Source organism: Larimichthys crocea, chromosome XIII, assembly GCF_000972845.2.
Source record: "Larimichthys crocea isolate SSNF chromosome XIII, L_crocea_2.0, whole genome shotgun sequence".
NCBI classification, from domain to species: Eukaryota; Metazoa; Chordata; class Actinopteri; family Sciaenidae; genus Larimichthys; species Larimichthys crocea.
Genome location: NC_040023.1, coordinates 45,276,358 through 45,299,221, shown reverse-complemented (window position 1 = coordinate 45,299,221; position 22,864 = coordinate 45,276,358). Strand labels below are relative to the sequence as shown.

Sequence of the window (22,864 nt, the reverse complement as noted above, 5' to 3'; positions counted from 1 at the left end):
TCCTCCAGCTGGCAGTAATTCTCTCCCCCTTCATTTAACCTCCATCTTTTCCAGCGAGCTGATGAACATCAGAAGCACGTTGAGTTTTAGGCAATTTCTCTCCCCGACTCTGTCTGTCTGTGGCGTTCCTCTCACGCGCTCTTCGTCGGATCAAAAATAACTAGGCTGCTGGCTTTGTTGTCATGTAAAGGACAGCGGGGGAAATGTAACTATACTCCATTTGAGATACGCTCTAGCTGTTAGCGCCGTGCATGGTAAATTATGGTTTGCGAGGCTTGCCGTGCGAAGCTCCCATTCGATGAATTAATAAAACTACAAGAAGAAGAAGAAGAAGAAGAGGTGCTATCTGGGCTGCAGGCTCTGAGGCCTGAACTCATGAACTCATACTTTATAATGAGTGCTGTGCGTGTGTGTATGTGTGTGCACTCATTCCATATGTGCATTGTATGTATGCATGTTTGTGTGTATGTTTATGTGAGAGATTGAATGCATGTTTGTGTGACTGCAATATTCTCATGCAATATGGATGTCACTGAGTGCTCCGAGTGGACTGCAAGGGAATGTGTGGGAATGTGTGGGGATGGGGCAGCAAGGCAAAACCGCAGTAATGTTATGCAAGGCTGCATCTCATGTAAAATGGTTTAACAGTACACACTGTCATTTTTGTAGCGAACTGTTCTGAGAAAACTTTGCCAGCGAATCAGAAATGCGTGAATTTAAAATAGGAAGCAGCGTGTTCAGATGCGCACAGCTGGCACGGACAGAGATCAAGTCTGACAGCTTTCTTTGGCCAAACATACATATTATGTTTGTTTATATTTTTCCCTTTTTTTACATAATAATAATTCATATGCCAAACTGATTCCAACCCACACAAAAACAGACCCTCATGAACATGGACATGCACATATTCAGCTGCACTGGCTTCTCAGACCAGCATTAATAGCTGTGAAAATCCTGTCCTCTAGTATATTCATAGAGACTGCACATGAAAAATTGATTACTGAAATGCCACATGTCATCATATTGGAAATCTGAGCCGTTTCAGAGTGTGATGGAAGCAGAGATGGCTGATATGAGTGACACATATGGAGAAGGGAGAGAGAGAGATATGGTGTGTGTTTCTTTGAGCATGAACACCTCCCTGTGCGCTGGCACTTTGTTCCTGTGGAGTTGCTGACAGTGTGTGGATGTTCTTGCTCTGTTTAATGAGCAGATCTCAGGATTAACACAGGAAGATAATGAGAAACAGCATCGCAGGAAGAGACTGAGAGTGCCAAAACAGTTGTTCAAATCTTCAGCACCCTGCTAGTTCCGCTGCACATCAGACCGTCTCGTGTTTCCATAACCTGCTCAGGGTCCGAAAGGCAAGTTGTTACCAGCTGGCTTCACATGCTGACGTAAATGTCTGTAGGAATAGAATGATTTATCTCGAGAAGCATCATACTGTTTTCTCTACAGAGTGTTGAATTGACCCGTATGAACCTTTAGAAAACTGCTGAAGACAACACTTATGTGTTTTTATTATTTCTTGCTTCAGAGCACCACCTCTATTATATCATCCTATTCTTTGAATCCAGCAACCATCCTCACCTCCTTAAGGTTAAAGTTAATCTTGGTGGATTGTATGTGAAGTAAGCAGAGCTGGCTTTTGCCAACAGTTGGTGACATACTGAGTCTTCACATTTCAGTGAGTAACTAATTCTGACTGACATTGATTCACTTGATAAATGACCATTTACTCTGATCATACAGATCACAGCTCAAACAATATACTGTTTAATAGTCCACGTTTCAAATATACTACAACAGGATACAATATTTAAAGGAACAAGTCTGCATTTAGTAGATGTTTTCTCTGATGTTTGTGTGTTTAAGTGTTTAGAAGCAGTTGGCATTTATCTCAGCAAAGCATAAAGACTGGAACTAGGGGGAAACAGTTAGCCTCTGTCTCGTGCCTCCTATTGCAATAAACACTAACCCCTCTTCTGAAAGCTTATGTTGATGACAGATAGATATTTTAATAAAAACGCCAGAACAAAGAGCAAATTTTCTGATCTTTGACAGACGAGTCCTTCAGAAGGCTTGGTCTATCCTGTCTAGCCCTGACCACCCACTGTTGCAGGAATTTATTTCTCTGCCGTCTGGACGGAGATACAGGCTACCTAGGGCACGAACAAACAGGTACAAATTCTCCTTTGTTCCTCGTGCAATCAATGCAATTAATTTGCACAATTCTTAAATTGCACTGTTTTTGTGGTATTTGTCTGTTTATTTTTTTTATCTTTATAGACTTTTTGCATTCTGTTACTCATATTCTAACTTCATTTAGGATTGTTTAAATCAAGTTTTTGGTTGCTTTACTTTGCTTCATTGTTTTATGTCACTGTTTGTCTATTTATTTCTTGTTGTGTATGTTGCATTGCCACTGCAAATCAAATTTCCCCTGGAGGGACAATAAAGCTCTGAACTGTCTTGAGACGAGAAGAGAACAATGACTACCAAAACTTCTGAAGCTCACTAGGTGACGCACTGTATCTTTGAGCAGTATGTGCTCCTCTCAGAGCACAGTTACTTCCTTGAGCGTTGTCCTGTTCCACCGTGCCATGCCACGGATTCAGTGTGTGCTGTGGTTTCTTGGAATTCTTGGAATGGATTTAGTGTTACGTTATCTGGCTGAGTTATACCAGTCAAACCTTAACTTGAGCAGTTTGGCTTTTCACATATCTGTTATGAGTTGCCTGAAAGCAAAGATAAATAAAAAAAATTACAACCAAAAAACAATAAAAACATGTTTTTTTTTTAGTACAGAACGGAGCCACATTTGTCGGAGATTAAAGTGCAGTGTTTTTAAAATCATTTCTTATTCGTTATGTAAAAGATAGAAAACAACAAACACAAGAATCGGTTAAAAAACAACTTTAGAGAGAAATTCAGAGGAAGCAAAACTTCCATGTTACTAACAGATCTAGCATCAAGCATTGTTTGACAGGAAATATGCCCTCAGCCTGCCTCTGTATAACAGCAGCACATGAATCAACAGAAAATCCTCTCTCTCAAACATATCATAATGGTTAAAGCAAGTTGTTTTGCTTTTCCAAGTTGCCAGGTAACATACAGGTAACAGCAACCCTTTTTATCCACCGATCCTTTGACTTCCTGCGAATACTGAAAGAGATCTTACACCATGACTTAATAGGCCGAATCCTGTAGCAACTGTCTTTACCGAACAATCTCATCTCTTTGTTTTTCCTCTTTCCTAACAGAGCTCTCCCGCAGGTCTTAATGCATTGAGATAGATTCCTTCAGATCACAGCCACATAGTACATCAGGAGCTTCACAGAACAAATTTTACGCTAATCCCTGTATTGCTTAAGGGCTACAAGCCAAGCAGTAAAGATGGCATAGCACAGCTCGTAGATGAATCTCAGTAGGACAGAAAATGAGTTACCTCTCTTTTTACTTTGCCTTTTTTTTTTCTGTTTTCACTGTGACTCATTATGAAGTCTTTGTAAAACTCTGTTTTTTCTTCTGGTATCTAAATTTTTGCTATCCCAGGGCACACGGACATTGGCATTTCTTTAACTCAGTATCATTTGGATAGCATTTTCCACATTCTTCCACTCCCCCAACCCCTGTTGTGTCTTTTTAACCTCAGGTATAATGTAAGAGTCAGGAAAGTTAGAAAGCCAGGTAGGATAAAAAGTTGACAAATTGACAGATTGATGGAAACAGAGGGAAAAAACTCTAGTAGAGAAAGACAGCTTGTGAGTGTGTGCGCACGTGTGTGTGTGTCGGCAGGTTGGTGTTATCAGTGTAGTCAGCATCGTCACTCGGAATAAGATAATCACCTCTCTCTAATGACGTGACCGTTCATCGTCGGGAGCAACCGTAGCCCACGCTGGTCTGATGTTGACACTCACCACACGCACGCACATACACACACCAGACATACATCAAGATGTTTACAAGCATGACAGCCAATTAATTGAAGGGACGGGATGGAGAAGGATGGAGAAAGGAAGATTCAGAATTACGACATTCCTCATTGTCAAAACTCTTAGCGCCGCTTTGCTCCCATCCACTAATTAGCGTCTAGTTGTCCCTCTCTCTCTCTTTCTTTATTTCTTTATTTCTTTCTTTCTCTGCTAGGTGTGCACATAGGTCTGTTTGACATCTACGGTGCAATTCTTTGCAGCTTTTTCCCCAGCTAATTGGTATGAGCTGAATATACACGTGTCAGAAAATTGATGGTGAGATTCAGACATAGTTTCCAAACAAGCTCTGTCGCAGTTGCGTTTTACATCCCCTGCAGGTATAAGGGCAGTGTGTTGCATTTAATTTGCTTTTTTTATCTTTCACATCTTCATGTACAGACCTGAAACGAACAAGAAAAGATGCGCTGGATGTTTTTTGTTTCAATTCCTTCATGCTTGCTGGAATAAACGTTCCATACAGGTTGTGTGGGTGTGCATGCATGAGGCAAATATGTGCAGCAGTTACCTGGAGACTGACGAAGGAGCTGTGACAGTCGTGGCCTTTAGCAAAGCTCCATGTGATGGAGCGTTTTACATGCTCCCCCCTGATAAGGTGAATCTACAACATGTAAAAAGCAACGAATTAACCCAATATGACACACAATATGTGGTCCTTCTGTGTGTGTGTGTGTGCATCACTGACCTCAATTAACGGTCACAGGGTCGCTTGCTTTTAATAAACATGCAAATACATAGGCACATGTGTTTGTTATGCACGCTGCAAATGACTGTTTAGATCAAGACTGACTCCCTAAACAGAAGAGATACGCAAGCAATCAATTTTAATGCTCGTTAGACTGTAATTAGACACACTAACCTATGTGCATTATGCAAACAGGAATATGCTAATTGCAGCAGAGGCAGCCAGTCCGTGACGAATGTTACGCCCAGTGGTGCCACCGGTGTGCATGACAACAGGTTGATGACGATTTAAAGAACTCCTCTCTTGTTTGTTTATTACTTTCTCTCTCCAACTCTTATTTAAATGGATAAGGCGTATCAAATGTAAATAGTGAGGGCAGCTCAGCAGGTGAAAGACAGAAAGACATATTAGCTTGCGTTGCGTTGTTTTGATGCTTTCCTTCCTCCCTCCCTCCACTTCTCTGTCTCTCTCTGCCTCCTCCTTAATACTTGCCATTGTAATCGGGTTGTTTGATGGTGTGTCCTTTCCTGTGAACAGCATCTGACCACAAGTGCTGTGGGTTTCTTTGAACGGATGAATTTTAAACTCAATTAGCACCTGTGCACACATATACACACACACATAGCGTGCACTAGCACACAATAGCCAGCTCAGTTTGCACTCACACTGAGCACTGGCACAAATTAGAATTAGATGAAACACACACACACACACACACACACACACACACACACACACACCATGCGCATGCACCTGAGTGGTGAAGCTAATTTGCCTGAGCGGACATCAGTGAAAGGAATAATGAGGCTTTGATGACTTCACTTGAAGGGACTCGTTCCACCGTGACATCATCTGTGACCTTGACATAACCCCTACACTTTGCTCTGATTCATTCAACCCCGTTCCCTCTGTAGAAATCTGCACTTCTGATTGGCTGAACTCCACTACGTCAGATAAAGTGAGACGTGGAAAACCAGTGCAGCCATTTGTAGGACTGTGAAATGGGATGTTATATCGAAGCCGATGTGTATTCAGAACAGATATGAAGATAGATGGAGGGAACCAGAGGAATCCTAAAATCTAAAACAGCCAATGTTCTTCTATGAAAATCCAAAGCAATCTTGAAAAGAGCCTAAATTCAATTGGCTCGTTGTTGACATTGGAAAAAGTGTAATAAACTCAGCCAGATAAAACTATCCAAAATGGTTCTGCGCTCATGATCTCATGTCCTTTTATGAGTGGCACAATCGGGCAAACATAGAGGTCACGCTATGTTGTTCTCAAGCAATCAGGACACATTAGACACGATTTTCAGAATATTTAACTATGCTTGTATGCCCTGAAAATCACACGGCACTGCAAACAGATTAAAATATATCAGTATGTCAGCTGATTAGAGGAGGCTGGCTGTCAAAGATAGTTAAAGTGTCTGCACGCTACAAATATGAGAAGATGAGTATGCCTTGCTGAAGGCGAGCACACTAATTACAAGTTTGCTTTCATCAGATTTTGGTCTTTCTTTCAGATTCATCCATTTGTGGATAGAAATTACGGTTACGACTGTTTACGTTGATGCAAAACCCGGGATTAAATCTCAGGGTTAAACTGCAGGTGACCTTGAGTTGAACCCGGTGACGTGGTTTAGAATAATGATGTAAAAGAAACCCTAGCTGTAACGCATGTGTCGTATTACCAATAGTCTTCCGCTAATGGACATCCTATTCATTTGCCTTGAGTCTGTCTCTCTTAAATGACCTCGCGGTGTGCATCTGAACGCACACAAGTGCACACATTTGTGCACACACAATGGGGCAAAATAGCATGCATCATTCATTTCTGTAATCAGTGTGCCGTCAGTATATTTGTCTAATGATCCATAATGCATTAGCAAGCTTGGAATTGGGTTTCGGGAGAAGTGACACAGAGGAAAAATTACATTTGTAGCTTCACATACGCGTGCGAGTACATTTCAAATATGTTTTGACACCTACGCATAGACCAAATCTTTTGCAGGTCTCAATGAGAATAAGCGAGAAACATACTGATTGTTTGAATGCTTTGGGGCATGATTAGTACTGCTTTATTCACCAGCAGCGGTGGAATGAATTAATCATAACTTTAGTCATTCTCCAAATTGCCCGCCTGTGAGTAGCAAAAAAACAGGAGGTAATATGGGGCCACGTTGAACTCTGCAAATTTGTCTGTCATTGTTTTTGCTGTGTTATTGCCTCATTTTTGCTCTGTTCCTCATCTGCCCATTCTTGCATCCTGAGAGAGCCAAGCAAATTAGAGAAAATAAGGGAAGGTGAGAGGAACAGCAGTAAATGGAAAAAAAGGTGGAGCACAAGGTGTTGGCAAGGGAAAAGGGAGGAGGCAAAGAGAGTTTTAAGTTGTACAAGTGGAAGGTAGCGAGAGGGCAAGAGGAGTGAGCCGGAGAGGGTGAAAGGTTGATTGAGAGAGATTGAAAGAAGAAGAAACCCTCTTTTACTGTATCCAGCTGCTGCCAAGGAATCACCTAATGAGAACCAAGGGACCCTTAAGAGTCAAGGGAGAGAGAGAGAGGGAGAGATGGAGAGAGAGAGAAAGAAATGCTATGAAAAATGGTGAGCTGTCAGGTGAGCACTGGAGAGGGAGCTGGGCTCTAAGTGTTTTAGCCCTGACCACAGAGAATATGTCTGTGGGGGTGCACCCATAAAGATACATGACCGTGAAGGAAAGCACAGCTGCATTTGTGCACACACATATGCATTCATATAAGGGCATAATGCACACACATGGAGGAACGAGTGAAACAACATATGGTTCACTTGTAGGAAATCCAGTGAGGTAGAAAGAGGACTTTTGTCCCTTCTGCTTCAGCTTTTCATTTCCCTGATTCATCTCAACCTTTCCCCTTGTGTCCTTCTAACACTTTTTACCTTCCTTTCAAGCACTCTGTGCCCTTCTCTCCGCTTACCTCCTCTGTTCCGCTCAGCAGTGTTTCCTCTGATTTATGCATGCAGGTCTGTGCAAGCTTAAAAGTACCATATCACTACCACCTCACTCTAAATGTGCAGTATGTCTGCAGGCGTGCCTCGAGCTGGTAAATTCATTTGATTTGTGTACAGTCAGAACAGAGTCTAAAACCCATTAAGACGAGAGATGGGAGTGCTTGTTTTGCATCCAGTTGCCTGTGTGTTTGTGTGTGTCTACTAACAAGATCTTTGTCCAGCTGCTCATGTGGAGAGGATTTGGCAAAGTGACAGTCCTGATGTTGTAGAAAAGGTCGGGCGGAGGCCAGCAGTGCGAAGCTGTCTGCTGGTGCTGATGTCATATTTGTATCCTGCAAAAGTCCGTTTTAAAGTATCAAAAAGAAAAGTTCAATGTGGAACAATTTCAGCAGTAAAAAACAGCTCTGTCACAACAAAAGAAACATTTTTTTTCTGACTCTATTAGCATTTTGTTGTCGTTCAAGGTGTCCCCATGCATCCCTCTTCTGTCAGTGCTAGTCACACTAGAAATAGGCACAGTGAAATTCATTCATTTGTACTTGGAAAATAAGTGGTGCAAGCATATTGGTGATGGAGTACGGCTGATTTATAGTGAGGCGTTATACAGTTATGGCAAACAGAAAGCTGTCTCAATTCTGTTCTATGTACTACACTGTGTACTCTATTTACCTTCTGGTGTAGTGCACTAATTTTGGCAGGGTAGTGTTGTCTCAGTTTGGTCGAGTATAGCCGCTGCGTACTTACTACATTTTCTTCTTTGCCAAATTGCAATTGGGCAGAGCATTAGCGTCAACATATAACACACTGCCAAAATATAAATGTAATAATGTTTATAACTTCCATTTGTATATTTCAGTATTTCCCACAACTGTCTCCTCCACATTTAACTTTTTGACTATCAAGGTACTCACTGGAGAAATTGCTGAACTCAATGATCAATGGTGAGGTCAGGAGGGAAGAAAGTGTTCAGGAGCCTCTGATGTCTTATGCTGTAATATTTATTGATACTTGGACAGGGAGAATTAGAGACACTCTCAAAGTTCATCAGGAGTGCCTGAGTCTGTCTCACATTCCGCCCAACTCATGCTGGTGGTCAGACTTTAAACCCCTACAGATAACACCACAAGTACTATACGCAGAGAATTCATCAAGGAAAATGTTTTACCTATGTTTGTGTTACCGTCAGCACATTCTAGGCTGGAGACACTGTTGTCTTTTTATGTTAATGAAACATCAACAGCAAGCTGTCTATTATGTCTAGGAAGGCAACATTAGGTCTCTTCGACCCTGGTCACCACAGCGTTGAGATAGGCTGGCACCTGCAGTTCTCAAGCAAAGCCAAACTGCAGAGGACCTCAAGGCCCAGACATGACCCTGTGTAACCTAATGATAGAAAATTCCATAACACTCACAGTACACTGCATTTTTCTGTAATTGACAGTGTAAACACATGTATGTACTTAAATGTGATCTGAAAATCTGATAAGTGCCTTCTCAAAAATGTACCTACATATTGGGACTAAGAGGACTGGGCTGCTTGTGTTTCCTCTTCAAGATTGAGATTTTCCATAACAAAGGCAACATTCAACCTGACAAGTTGGACAAAGGATCTTCTTTTTCACAGAAACATATCTAGCAAAGCAATCTCAGCTGAAACCATTCACCATTATCTATGTAATGGCTGCATAGTGTCATATTCAGTAAAGTGACAGAGAGAGCAGACATTCCTGGTGTGTCTACTATCATAACGTTAATTAAAGATATAAAGCGTTACTGTGAGTAATACAATTTGATATCTTCCAATCATGTACAAAACATATGTCACCACATCTGCATAGTTGTGGTAATGCTATCAACAGGAGACCCGAGGCTGAACGTTAAATAAAAACCTGTTAAACCCTTGTGTCAGCTCTAAATCAGGCCTTCCTAATTCTCAACTGGACATCAAGTTAACACAGTGAATTCCCTTTATACCATCCATCCCTTTATGTCTCATCCATCTCTTACTCTCTTTTAAGTGGCAAACCATGCCACATCTCCTTTGTGGAGCAGTTTATACTCAGAAAGGCATGTTTATATAAAATTGCATGGTACTCCACAGGTAACAGGATAATTTCCCCCATTTTGGAGTCTCCGGTTCTTTCAAAGGTCAGCACTGTCAAAACGGGCACAAATATGTGTCAAATTTTACCAAAGTGGAATTTCTACCTGAGAGTGATGCGCAGATTTACTCTTCCTCCATGAACGAATGCTACCAAATCTACTATTCGTAGAAGCTTCACTGAAATGGATTGGCTTTGGTCAATGCTACATCTGTATCTGCTCTCAAAGATCATCAGGCATTCATCCTTTCCTCACTGTCTTGTCTCCATGAGAAAGCCTGACCCATACAGTTTCTAAAGCTCTGTCATCTCACTTGCAGCTTAAAAGAGCTCCTTTCGAGCAGACACAGTGCATCAGGCCTGTACGGTATACACAATCTCCTACAGATGTTATTAGCATGATCCTTACAGTATATGCGTGACAGGCATGATACTTAACTGTATGTCTTACTGAAATATGTGCGGTGGTGGGATCTGAGGGTTATCACGCTGCTTCATGCTATGCTGGAATGAAGAAAATCAGAACAGTATATGCGAGCTATATGGAAGTACTACATGCAACTGTTATTAAACTTTTTTTCCCCCTCTCTTAAGCTGATGGAAATCCCCCATAGGGTGTTTGCAGAGCTGAAGTCAGTGTTCTGTTAATAGGATCTAATTGGAAATGGCTGGTGTTAAGGAAGTTGCTTGGGTTGTCTGAACCTAATCCTGCAGAAATCCCTAAGAAGTTAATCAGAATATATGTGCTATGTCCTAAATGTAGGACAGTGGTTTGGAAACGAAACTAAGCCTTTGGACTCCTTCGGTTTAGCAGTTCCCCTAAAGTTGAGAATACAGCAATACAATTCTCTTTATAAAAGGTCTTCACTGAGAAACACTTCTTGAGTATTTTGTTGAGGTAAATATACAGTTCATTACAACGGCAGTCAGGTGACTTCAGGTGCTGTACTTGCTTTTCAAGTTTTGCTTTCTCTCTGTCCAAAGGAAGAACATTTTAACAAGTTAAAATCATCTTCTAATTTCGGCTCTTGAAAGTTATGAGGAACTTGTGTGGTTGATGGTTGGTACTTCACATGGTTAGTGCCTCACAGCTGATATCCAATATGTCAGCTGGCTCTTGCATATACACGTTGTAAGGTAGACAGCCAACAGTAAAGAAAGTAGAGTAAAGAACAGCATCTTTCCTTATCATTTTAAGAATACTAAGACTAACTAGCTCACTGGAATACATAGTATAGTATAAGAAATGTCATCTACATCCATCACTGGTAGATATTCTGATTTTTACCTGGGGCATGAACCATTTTAGCACGATATCATGTACGTAGAGACCCCTTTCATAATGTTTTCATTTTAAAACAAGTTAGCTTGGAACATGACAAAGTCGAAGAGTGTTTTCAACTAGATAACAGGGGTAAAGTTAGAATAATTTCCGAGCTTTCACCAAAACTGACAGCAGCTGGCCTTGAAATGAGGAGCCTGCTTTCATACCTCTGAAAATTTAAAAATGCCACTGCTACAGGCAAAACAACAGCGACTAAGCCAATAAACATAGATAATAATACCAAGTTTAAACAATCAAGAAGCTATTTATCACAGATCCATGTGTGTCTTTTCCCTTCATCACGTAGAGAGGCTAGTTCAATAGAGCAATTAAAGTTAAGCAGGGCTGCTGCGGATTGCTGCGCGGCAACTGCTGTCTCTGTGGTCTCTCATTGTTTCCTGATTGCAGTGGTCAGGCCAAACCTGTCCTCTCCTGGCCTGTTATGAACTGGCCTCGCTGCTCAGGCCTGTGGGGAATCCTTGGCGCATGTCTGGCCCTAATTAATGCCCCTACTGCAGTCTCTTGTTAGTGAGGTAGATGGAGAGAGGAAGTGAAAGAGAGGGAGAGGGAGAGCCAGTCGTGAAGGGGGACTATCAAATATTGATTGTATTTGCATAAATAGCCGCAGTTGTTAAAAGCCCTGCATGATCCCACTTGCTAGCTTTGCACTCTCCAGGCATGTGTTGGGAGAAAAAATAAAGAGAGGTTGAATGAGGAAGAAAAGAGGTGATTAGAGTCCAGAGAATGCATGGATCTCCCGCAATGCGACATAGAGTAGGCAACCCAATCAAGCCATCCCAAAGGCTACGCCACTACTTGTTCACTTTGTAATTTGCACCAATTATTACCCTATTAGTAAACCCATTGTAGTAAAGCAGACAGAAGATAATGATGCTTTTCTGTTGAGTTGGTCATCAATACAATTGGTTGAAGACAGCACCTGAGGCAAGGTGAGGTAGCCACTCTAGTCATACTCATAGTGCTCAATAAATGTGGCCTTTGAAATTGAGTGACAATGTAGTGTAGGGCATAGAAAAAAAAGAAGAAATAATTGCTTTTCTCATCTCGTCCCTCTTTGGCTTGCACCCCATGAAGCTCTGCAGTCTTGGTCCTGGGACTTTCAGTGAGGTGACCCCTAGTGGCTGGACAATTTCTGATACTTAAAGTTACTGTGGAAATACAGAAAGTATTGAGTGTGCAACTCTGTATGTGTGTGTATAGTATGTGCATTTCAGGAAGTTTTCTATGAGGATGCTAAGCATTTACTGTAAGCTGTAGCCCTCTCTGCATTTTTAGAGGTTATGCAGAGGAGAACTTTGAGTCCCACACTGTTGCCAAAGAACTGAGTGTTCAAATAAATTTGCTTTTTCCAGCTATGCTAAAAAAAAAAGAGAGAGGATAAACTGCAAAACTCACAGAAAAGAACAAGATTTCTAAGCATTGACTGGTAAACAAAAAGCCTGGCAAAGAATCCTCAATTCTCTTGTACTTTCAGAAAATACTTGAGTTTAACCAGCCTGTTTAACTATCAAACCTTGTGACTGAAAGCATTATATAATATGAAATGTTGATTGATACTGTAAGACAACCATTGTATTTACAGCTATGAATCACCAAGGAACACACACAATCAAAGAACTCTATTGAAATTACATTTTTGATTGCCTTTTTTTTGGTGTGCCTTCATGTTGAGTAATATTCCAGCATTTCCAGCATCTTCTTAAGAGCAGCATCTGACCACAATTTTTATATTTATGAGAAATGCACATACTGCTAGTCTCTTTACGTACTGTGAATCCATTGGCCACTCTTGTGTTAATAAAAGCGACATGAGTCTTAAAAAGTAAACAGTTTAAATCGATTTATCCTCTACATCTCTTGCTGCGTCCAATTTTAATTGAGTGTTTTTACGTTTTTGATACTTGTATCTATTATATCGCGGCACCACAAATCACTATAAACTAATGCAATTCTAGCCACAGAATATTATATATGGATACTGTCACAAAAACTTAAGACAATTTCCAGTCTGGCATTGATTTTGGAGCGAAGTGAATGAATTTGTATTGACCATGTCTGGCTATATTTTCTCTAGCTGTGAGAGATGCCAGAATGAAGTCACTCATTTGCATTATGAGGGGTAATTTGTGAATTGGGTGGTGTGTTTTTAAGCAGTAGCTTAAAACTGGTGGGCAGATAAAACCTTGATCCTTGTGAGTTTTTTATACCCAAACATCCGTCACTGCCATCATCAATGTCGGGGGGCTGTCGTGCAGGTATTTACCTGCAAATGTCACTGTGTGTATAAGCCTATATGTGCACCACAGCGATATGCCATCAGTGTATTTGTGTTTTAACTGCATATTTTGTGTGTGAGAGAGCTAGCAGAGCTGATCAGTGTCCATGCTGAGGGCTTTGTCACAGCTGACCTATATTAGATGAAAGCAGCTGGATCAGTGGCCTGCAGGGACAGCAAAAGAGTTGTGTTCTAATTATCTCTGCAGCTAGCTAGCGACACATCACACCCGGGCATACACACACACACACACACACACGCACGTGCACACTTTTTTTTCGTCTGCAAATCAATGGGAGCTCGCGAGACATCTGCCATGCTCCGCTTGACGAACGACAGCGGCAGATCCTCCGCGTAGGATTGTGCAAGGATACAGCACCTCATGTCACACAATGCATATTAAATCCCCGCTGTGATTATGGACTATGCCCTTCAGGTCTCTGAATGCTTCTGTGTATGACAGAACTCTATTTTACTTAATATAATATAATATAATATAATTAAATAGAATTTGCCAGGTGATACGCTGCTAAAATGAAATCAGGCTCTTGTTGTGACATTGGGGAATTGTAGGAATGCATTCAGTTAATTTTGTGAAAAAGTAGTACAGTGTATTGTCTGCTGTTGCCATGGAGCCTCAAACGCATGCTGGGGGGGGGGGGGGGGGGGGGGTGGGGGGGGGGGGGGTGGGGGTTGCATTAGCTATAATGAGGCACAATATGACAGAAACAGGGGGAAAAAAGCCCAGGGAGCTAATGGTAACAGTAATCACTGGACTAATGCTAATGCTATTTGAAGGGTAATAAAGCGTGCAGGGTCCTGTGGCATCCTCGGTTTGCTTAGTAGCACTTGCAGCAACGCAGCAAGGAGCAATGTACAATGCCTCCTTTTGTCTTATTATTTTTTTGGCCTTTTTTTATGCATTTATTGATAGTACAGCTGAAGATAGACAGGAAGCAGAGAGAGGGGGAGTGACACGCAGTAAATTAGCCGTCCGATGTGGGGTTCGAACCGGAGGACTATAGCCTCCACACACGGGGCGGCCGCTTAACCCACTACACTACCGACCGCCCCTTTTGTTTTATTATTATCTCCGGGTGTTATGAAGCACAGCTACACAAACACAAGTTGTCACATCAGGTGACACACTGAGTGTTATTTTTGTGTAAGCCTGTAAAGCTTGTTCTGTTTTTTTCTTTTTTCTTTTCTGAAGTCTAAGTGATTTCACACATTGTGCTACCTTTAGGAGGTAATTGGACGCAGCACACACTCAATTAAACCGTTAGCCTCTTAGTCATCCCCTCCTCTTTTTTCTCTCTCTCTCTTTTTTTTTTTTGGTCGTCTCCATTTTCTTCCATCTCACCCTTTTATTTCCATCGCTAATTTTACTCTCCCCACCGTTCCATCTCCCGTCATCCTCCTTCATTTGTGGGTCCAGGGCCTAGTGCTCCAAGCAGGGGAGCTGTAGCACTAGCCAGGTAGTCAGTGGAGCTTCTTGTTTCGGCACAGCCTGCACATTTTCCACCACATTGCATCTTAAGGCATCGCCAGGGATTACTTTACAGGTCGGAGCCTATGGGAGGGGTGCTCTTCCCATAACAGGGAGGGGACGTACTGTAGAGAAATGCTAAGAGAGACAGAGCTGAAAGCTTGCTGCCAGGTACGGCACTGTTTGCACAAATCAGCTCGTGTGAGCTTTTTGCAATTGGAGCTTCCCTGATGATGGTGTGTGTTTTCTTTTTTTTGTCTTTTCCTCTCTGCAGAGTGATTGAGAGTTTATTCAGCCGGCCATTTCTACCTGAAGACATGGAGGACCATTTTCTGATGAGACTGTGGTATGTAGGGAGTATGCATGTGCACACACACACACACACACACACACACACACACACACACACACACACACACACACACACTCATTCCAGCAGCTACTTGTCACCTGCAGCCTCACATGTAAATCCCACTTATATCTTTTGCGTCCTGGAAATCCTTCCCCTGGAAGAGGGCGTGAGAGTTCCCAGTGGAACCTCTCAAAGATTAACCCACGTCAGTGAAGCAGCTTTAAGAGAGTAGGGATCAGACGCATGCCACTCACTCTGTTCTCTCTCTCTCTCTCTCTTGTGTCATGTGTTTGATCTCATGTGTGAAACACTGCTGACCGAGTTACTTTCTGCTTTTGAAACCGCAGCAGCCCTCATTCACGGGCTGAACACTACACACAACAGGAGTCGTGACTATGCGTGGATTGGGAACGCGCTGATTATATAGAGGGGATGTTGAATACTGAAAAACAATGGATGGAGTGATGAAGAAAGAGAGGAGAGAAGGATGTCAGACAAGCGCTGGCTGGCACAGTAGTAAAGTTTAAAATAAAATAGTATGCAGGGCTGACCGATTGTGCTGGCCCGTGATTGTACTACTATTCTTAGCCTCAGTCTCCTCCTTTCCTCACTCTCTTCTTCCTCTCCACTCCCTCCTTTCTCCTGAGTCTTTTGTTACTCCTGTGACGCCAGCACTCTTCAGTCCATCTGGTGTCTGGAAGCACTCTGGATCTATCTACTCTCCCACTCTAATTGGCAAAAAAAACACTTAACTGTCTTCCATCCATCTCCCTCCCTCCATTTGTCATTTTATTTATTTATCCTCCCTATTCACCTAATTATCCATCACCACCATTGCTGATCCAGCCCTGCATCCCTGTTATTTTTTTTTGGGGGGGTCCAGAGTTCGATTATGGAGCTCTGAAGGTCTGTGATTTCACCGGACCGGGTTGTGATGTTCTCTACAAGTGAAATCACAGATGCATCAAAATGTTGAAAAAGATCGGAAAAACCTCTGTTTTCAACCCTTATGTGTCTTTGCACTGTTGCCACAGTGATATACCTGTCATTGCTGTCAGGGTGAGTGCAGGGCAATTCACTCCTGACAAGTGTGCGTTATGTAAGTAATAACACATGATCACCTGTCCCGATATAACACGATAATGGACTACATGGAGGCGACAACTAAAGAAGTTTCTCTCTGCCATGTCCATCAGAGTGGAAACATTTTAGTGTGAATTTTTCCTATTTCACAGCCACCCAGATTGTATTCAGTTAAACATATGGTTCAGTTAGGTTTAATCAGTAAAGTATTGTTGCTATGGATACAATTTAATGATCTTTGATCCTTGTGCGTCTCTGCAGAGCAATACATTTGAGGAACCATAATCTGAGTAGCAGGCTTAGAAAGAAATACTCAATACTTACTGAAATTATCTGACGTGTTTATCGTGAAATTTTCTGAAATGAAAAATGATGTAACACATCAGACATCTGAAATGAGAACGGGCCCCAACTAGACACTGTTTACTAAGGGGTTACAAAGCAAAATGGTTGGAAACCACAGATATATTTATTTTACAAATTATATTTATACATTATACATACATTTTATTTGTTATTTTATTGTTTAAATATTTCATTTTTAAATCTCTTTTATTGCTTTTATTTGTTTCTTATTTTGTACTTTTAATCTATTTTAGCTTAACTTAGTTTAACTCTGATCACTAATCACTATTTTTAATATTCTAGCTGTTAAATCTTTATTCTCATGTGTATCTTTGTTTTGTATATTTCATCTAGTTTTTATTTGTTTTTTATTTTACTCTATTCAAATCTACACTTTATAATCTAATTATCAGCTTGTCAATGATCTGTGAAGCACTTTTAACTGCACAAACCTGTAAGAAAAGTGCTACAAATAAAGTTTGAGATAGACAAACTTAAACTTAGCATGTGTTTTATCTTATTCTAAAGTAATGCCACCTAAATGCAGAGGAGTAAAGACTGAAAATTGTCCCTTTAACGTGTGGTGGAGTGAATAGTAGTCAAGTAAAGCACGAGAATCTCAAACCTTTAGTAGTAGAAGTAAATGTACTTAGATAAGTCTTTCTCATGACTATATTTGAGGGGGCTACACACAGTCTTGGCATCCATGCAGGTGTTTTCATTTATTAAGCTCATTAGGTCTTAAGGCAGTGTGGGCATGTGCTAACTCTGTCTGTCCTCATCTGTCCTCTATAGTGTCCAATAACACCTTTACCAATTTTTATCAAATTAGCCTTCCATCCAACAAAAATGAACTGTGCTTCATCCCGGATATGTAATGAAATGTCACTGTTTTGATATAGGTAACAAATAAGAAGACTTTTTTCACTGACACAATTTTTGCATTTCTTCAAGTGCACTTGTGTTTTTTCTGCTTTGAAAAGTCAAAGTCAGTCTGTCTATTAAGTGACATTACTGAATTGAATCAAAACATAGTAAAGACAAGTACATAAAGAGGTGACTAATTAAAGTAACTGATAGTAAAGTTATCCACCCACAGGCTTTCAAAGCAGATTTAGTGTGTAACATTGTCATTGATAGCTGTCATCGCCTATAACAGAGATTTGCAGCGTGTTTGGTGTTTTTAAAGTACAGTGAACTGAGAATAAAAGCCTTTAAATGAATATCATGTGAGGTGTATTTTGCAGAGATGAGTCACCACCCTCCATTTTTACCCCCTTCACTCAAGTTCTACTTCTGAATGGTTGTCTTTGTGTGGTGGGTGTGCATACATTACTGCAATCATGTGTGTATTCTGTACGTGCATGTTTTTATGTGCATAATTCTTTGTGGCTCTGTGCCTAGTCTCCTTGCTGTCAGCATATGGTTTCTGGGATAGTAAAACTTCAAACAGCAGCTTTTCTTGTAGCAGTGAAGGACAACGTCTCATTAGGAAACACATTGGGTATGTGTAGTTTGGTGTGTGCGACTTTTAATAACCTAATACAGGAATATATATAAGATACCTTCTTATTTTACATGTACTGTATGTACATGTAGAAAAGAAACTTTAGTTATTTTCCAGATAAAAAACAAAAAAGAAAAGTTGACTCTCCCGCTTCTTCTCTTCTCCGAGCTGTGGGAACAGAGGGCCATCTGTCACTGTCAAATGTGTTAGCTCTTGCTTTGTGTTACTGACAGGAAAAGAGACACAATACAAAAAAAGCGCTGACAAAAAAGCATGTAATAAATATGTCTACTATTTTCTGCCGCAGAGCGACTGTTGGTATTTTCAAACCTGATTGTGCCGTTGTCAAGTCTAGAGAAAAGGCAAGAACTTGAACTCAGCCAGTGGCTAAATTCATCGCTTGCGAATGCTCCAAAAAGATCTTTAAAATGAAACGATTAAAATGATAAATAGCAAAAATTTCTACATTATTATTTGATTTTTGATGAGAAGATAGAATCGGTTATTATGGATGAAAATCAACATTAGGCAGGCTTTATTAGTTTTGACATGACTGTGATGTCCTATTCTTTCTGATTGTCTGCTTCTCTTCATCTCAGTCTCTTTCTGTCCGTCTTTTCTTTTGTCTCCAATTCTCTCTGTCTCTCTTTCTTTCTCCCTCTGTCTCTCTCTCTGTCTGTCTCTCTTCCCCTCTCCAGATGATTTATGGATGTCTTTTATCATATTGAAAGCAGGGCTCATCTGTTCTGCACTACTCAAGTCTGATATCATACAGTGGAAGAAAAAAAGAGAGATTGAAGTATAGGGATTCCAACCTGTATGTGTGTGTGAGAGAGAGAGTGTGTGACAAGGGAAGAGAGAGAGAGGGAAAAGAGAAGTAGAGGGAGGCAGTGACTGTCTCAGCCCTCACATGATTTAATCAAAGCCATCCATCAAGTCTGGATAATTAGACAGCAGCATGGATCGCATGACCAGTACCCATCGCATTGAAGACACACACTTACACACCCTCATTCACACCCACAGTATTTCTACACAAATATGCCCAAGCTGGAAAAAAAAACAGAGAGTGGGATCTCAACACGGACTGAGGTTCAACATCGTGCACTCATGTTGGCACAAAATTCAAACATTAATCTTTCAGCGAAAGAGTTGGGAGCAGTTTTGTCCAGTCAGCCTGAGTTGGTCTCCGTCAGTGGGGTTTTCAGTTGCTCGATGGCCAATTAAATGTGTAGAATTAGTGCTGGCAGTCAGAGGGCTCTGCGTAAAGCCAGCTAATGACTAGAACACAGGGCCTCACTGCGGAAAATGTCAACAAAAAGTCATTCAGTGTCAAGTGAAGTCTTAAAAGTAGTGAGAAACGGATGTATTAACATCCCCACTTTTTCAACCACTCTAGGCTCTTGGGATGAGAATGTCAGCCTGTCGGTCGTCCAGTTAGTCTACTGTTTTTAACCAGGCTGAGGTTTCTCAGATAATTCCTGGCTTGACATCTCTGTAGACGTGATTTTTGCAGTTATACTTGAATGTGAATCAGGCAAACGGAACATTTTTGATTTGATATCTTAGTCAGGCCCTTCCTGGCTGATATGTGGCCTTACACCTCCACGTCGCAGAGATTCAAGTCTTTGCCAAGCCTTCCTTCATTGCTTTTCATCATGCTCTGATACTCCAAAATGAATACCCGTCTCAGTGCCAAGTGTTGTAAAAGGCCACGATGCATTTTGCCAGGTTTAAATTGCTATGAGATCCGGAGATACATTTTCATTGCGACTTAAATTGCTTGATTTTAGACAAAACCAACAAAAACAAATAAAGATTCTGTGTGTGGCAAATTTGTTGATCCTCCTGTGTGAATGCTTAATATGTAAAAAGACACTCAGTAATAATTCTACCAATTACACGCACATCAGAGGATGGCATGTATTGCTACTACAGATTAACAGTAATCCTGCCAAGATGCATTTTTCTTATTGTGTTAGCTCGTAATCAACTGACAATGCTGCTCTTATGCTTCAAGTGATCCTGTTTTAATGGTGAGTTAGTGTTACACTGATTTGATGAGGGGGAGTTCAGTGACTCCGCGGGCTCTCATAGGATTTTAAAACAATATAGACTAATGAATATGCACATATTGTAATTCATGCATTCAAGGGTTACTGGGTAGTAAAGACAGTCTCTCTCTCTCTCTCTGCTGACTAAGAGTAGTGAGATTTCTTGTCCTTTTCCCCTCTCTTCTATTCCTCACACATTCTCTCATTGATCATGCGAGCGAGTGACAAGAATGCAGCGTTGAGCTTTTCGAGGGAAGGTGAAAGCTTCCCAGCGTTTTTCTCTCTTGTCTTTCTGCTTCATCACCGCTGCGACATCTCTCCTTTCTCTCTCTCTCTCTCTCTCTCTCTCTGTCTCTTTCTCTCACTCTGCCACCTCCTCTCCATCTCACACACTTTAATAAACACAGTCACGCGCACAAACGCCTGCAAGAGAAAAAAAAAAAATCACATCCTCATTTGTCATTATCACCTTATATCTGTTCTTCGGCTGCGATCTTTCTCGCTGCATTTCATTCGGAGTTGTGAGTGAGTTGTCGGCACAGGTAATAAGGGGGCTTGAGCTTAAAATAAATCAGATTTGTCACAGAAAGCAGCTGGTAATGTGAGCTGGGTGCAGTTCAGCAAAATTCAGCGGATTCAAGCTTTGCACACAGTGGGCTCGTGTGTGTTTTTCACACATGAGTGACTGTGTGTATTGTGTCAAGGGGGGAAGCAGTTGAAAATTCTAGTCACTCACAGCATTTATGCTCCCACAGTGACCTGCCTCGCCAGTCACAGCTGAAACAACATGTGCTTCAAACACCACGAAACACACACACACAAACAGGACACATGCAGAGTGTGCACACTGACTAATGTGAGCAATAACCGACTCCGGTAAAGGTCTTTATTCATAGATCGAAGAAGAATCTAAATATACTGTATCTCTTTGAATATATATATATATATATATTACTCGCCACTTCACATCCACTGCTGCCACATCAAAAGAGTCCAGACTCATTTAAAAGAGAAAATAAAGTTGAACTATAAAATTATTAACCAGTCTGTTCAATGACCTTTAGTGCTTGTCATTCCCCATCTGTCTCCAATCATTTAATGTCATCTCTTACTGTTGACTCTATAATAAAGACTTTAAATGCTAAATAAAAAAAAACACACTGTGCACATAAATAGTTCCTATTAAATGAGGGATTATTACTGGCATTTCAGGTGTTTTCGCTTCTTCTGTCCAAATAAAACAAGCTATTTAAAAACACAAGACAGAAGGAGTTATTCTTCATATGCATATTCATATGCAAACTTCCGGATTTAGGTACTGGCATATAATTTTAATAATACACTGTATTTTTATTCATTTCACACACATAGGGAAAGCATTGTGGACATAATTCAGTGAACACTAGGTGACAAATGTGACATTTTGTTTTCGTAACAGTTGCGATGACCCAGTAAATCTCAATAAAAGATGATTGACTGGATGAATGGGAGATACTGTATGGGGTGACGTAGTAATGAATGAACTGAGGTTAAAAATGGCATATTGCAGATATGGTTACCATGGTGAAAGCAGCATATAGCAGACAACCTGTTGAGTGAATGCAGAGAGAAGCCTGTGTTAGTAGCCTTGAGCGTGTTGGGTACAGTACATGACATGATGGAAGATGCTCAACAGAGTGCATACAGGAGACCTAAAACATTCTCATATTGGACACAGACATACAGATGGATTGATGAATTGATTGATTTTTTCTATCATTGAGCACACAGCGTGTCATTTTCATCCACAAACTATCCAAATGATTAAGATTATGTAGAAATTTCATATATTAACAGATACAATCTCTAATTTAAAGGTCCAGTGCGTAAAGTTTAGATCTATTTTCTATGCAGAAATTGAACTTTATGTCATCACGCACCTTCTATAAGAATGAAGTTCTTATAGAGCCCCACCTCAGTTCTCCACGTCGATGGGACAATAGCATAGATAATGCTACTGTAGTAGTTTGACTACATTATACGGGCTATTGATCTATTTGGTGATAAGATGATAAGATGGTGATGGTTCATCCAAACATCTGCAAAGTACTTTTTCAGGTGCCTCTCCTTTTCCAAACTGTTTCCAGAAAAGACCTCCCAGATGGTTCAGTGTAACTGGACGTAGTTAAGCAAATAAGTATGTAGATTTACTTATAAGCTCCAAGCTACTCAGAAAAAGTCACAACATTATTTCTTCTGCCTGTCTGGTGCTGGGAAATTAGTTCAACTAGTACTGCCACTACATGTTGTTTCTCTCCTACATCCAAAATACTGTATCTGTCTTCAGCTAGAAAACCTAACGTGTTTCTCTAAATTATATTTGTTCTGTGTTGGTGAAGTTTGCTAAATATAGAAACATAATGCAAAACCACATAAGCAGTGGTGATTATTTTCTTCTAGGTAAGACACATAAGGGAAAAATAAGAAAATAACAAGGAAGAAGGTTTTCTTTGTAAGGCAGGACATGACAGAGCAGAGAGAAAAGGCACAGGGCATACAAAATGCATCACTGAGCCGTCTGCCTCCCTGACACTTGACTTTTTCCTCTTCTCTCTCACTTATTTTACATTCTAACCCTTTGCTTCACCAACACATTTCTCCCC

The 22,864-nt window shown here is 40.8% G+C and overlaps 1 protein-coding gene across 4 annotated transcripts in view; it reads left to right on the top strand.

Moving 5' to 3' along the window:
- Positions 1-22,864, top strand: part of dlgap3 (discs, large (Drosophila) homolog-associated protein 3) — a 128,981-nt gene that overhangs the window by 61,451 nt on the left and 44,666 nt on the right. For all 4 annotated transcript variants that reach the window (XM_027287054.1, XM_019275464.2, XM_019275465.1 and 1 more), the window contains exon 2: positions 15,156-15,227. The gene's annotated coding sequence lies outside the window, so the exon portion shown is untranslated. The remainder of the gene's footprint in view (positions 1-15,155; positions 15,228-22,864) is intronic.